This window comes from Schistocerca americana, chromosome 1 (assembly GCF_021461395.2).
Source record: "Schistocerca americana isolate TAMUIC-IGC-003095 chromosome 1, iqSchAmer2.1, whole genome shotgun sequence".
NCBI lineage: Eukaryota > Metazoa > Arthropoda > Insecta > Orthoptera > Acrididae > Schistocerca > Schistocerca americana.
The window spans coordinates 1,131,839,856-1,131,841,907 of record NC_060119.1 but is presented as its reverse complement, the minus strand read 5'-3'; the positions used below and the strand labels follow the sequence as shown (position 1 = coordinate 1,131,841,907).

General features: G+C 36.4%; 1 pseudogene; it reads left to right on the top strand.

Moving 5' to 3' along the window:
* Window positions 1-706: 706 nt before the first annotated feature.
* On the top strand, window positions 707-824 carry LOC124555522 (annotated as a pseudogene).
* Window positions 825-2,052: the final 1,228 nt, after the last annotated feature.

Sequence of the window (2,052 nt, the reverse complement as noted above, 5' to 3'; positions counted from 1 at the left end):
ACACCAGTCATAACCTGAACTGGGTTAGACTTACAGCAACAACAGCTTGTTCCACACACTCTTCACTATATTGCTGAAATGGAGCATCACAAACAAGCAAACAGCCTTCCTTCTCCACTGCCTTAGCAACCTAAAGGGTAACATGTGTATTTGAAGTTTTACAACAATACAAGAAAATTTTCCTTTCTCTGATGCAACACCAAACCAGAAATTGTTAAAAACAGCATTATTTAGCTCTCTCTTCAATCAATTAATGTCTATATTATTTTCCAAATACTTAAAAGAACTGAAACACCAGTTACCACATTTAAAAACGATTTGGTCTTACGCATATCATTGTATAAGCCTACCGTATACTGCATTAGTGTTGTCTGGTGTGCCAACAACAATGAAGAAATATGTAAGACTGATGCATAACCTAGCAATCTCATCCAAGCCATGTGCAATTAAATAAGTCTGACATCATGAGAGAGTCCATCTCCATTTCATGCAACATAAAATTACCACAATGTGCTACACTTCTGCCAGCTCTGTTTCAAGGAATATCCTAATCAAATTGGGACATCTGTTTTTAGTAAAGCAATGAGAATACATTGTACACCATGAATATCTTGCATTAAAATGAATAAAAATGTGCCTCCTATCACACAAAACAGACAAAACTTACAGTTTCATTTCAGGAAATTATTCCAGTTAGTCTTCAGATGCCAACGGCTTTGCCACAGTGGTAACACCGGTTCCCATCAGATCACCAATGTTAAGTGCTGTCGGGCTGGGCTAGCATTTGGATGAGTTACCATCAAGTCGGCCAAGTGCTGTTGGCAAGTGGGGTGCACTCAGCCCTTGTGAGGCAAATTGAGGAGCTACTTGATGGAGAAGTCCCGGAAACTGACATACAGCCGGGAGAGCGGTGTGCTGACCACATGCCCCTCCATATCCGCATCCAGTGATGCCTATGGTCTTAGGATGACATGGCGGCCGGTCGGTACTGCTGGGCTTTCATGGCCTGTTCAGGAGGAGTAGTTTTTTTTAGTTTAGTCTTCAGAAATAACTTATTGTTGGAAAACTCTGAACTTAATCTCTTGTTCTCATACTACCATTTGTTCAACTACAAACAATGAGAAACACATTACTTTAGTTTCTCTCTCATCATTTGAACAATGAAAAAAGGTTGGTGTGAGAATATCAGGGCAGTGTCATGTCCAGATCAGGCTTTAGATCTTCAGAGACTTCTAAATTGATATTCTGTAGCTCTCAGTGGTCAATGTTCATCATGATTACAAAAACAATTTCTTCTTGTAATCATCATAGACCACTTTTGAGGTCCACCCCGTCTCTCAAACCCCTTCTCATTTCTCTGACACATCAGCATTTGGTTCCAGTCAACAAAATGTTTTATCACTTTCTGCATGAGTTAAGTTTTTTTTCTGTCTTCATGTCCCTTGTTTGTCTTCTATATCCTCACTTATGGTATTTTTCTATTTATTTATTGCTTTCTACCTGTTGAATCACAATTCTTTTTGTGTTTAGTTTTAAAATAATTAGCCCTATATTCAATAGGTATGAGCTGTCCCAATTTGTATTCATATATGAGTATGTCAGTACTCCATCATTCATGTAAACACTGATAAATTCATATAATGAACTATATTATTCCATCTTGAATAACTACTGATATGTGTGGTTTCAGTTTGTATTCTATTTACTCACTGTTTGAAAAGTGTTATAACACAAATTTTTAAAAACTGTAATTATCAAATGTAGTGACTGTCATAGGGTTGACATAATAAAAGCAGAGAGATTAAACCTAGTATATTGTTAGTAACATCATATCACACTGGAACTCAACAATAATTTCTCTCTACCTTATTAACTTTCAAATGAGAAATTGGTTGGTTGTAAATTGTGAGGTTCAGTTTTACTTATTTTAGTACTGTTATTTGAATCAACAAACACATTTATGACTGCCATTCCTGTAAATTTTATGAGGCACAATGAATTATGTAAACTTTGGTATATCAAGACAAGTAAAAGTTGAACTTAATGCTGAAG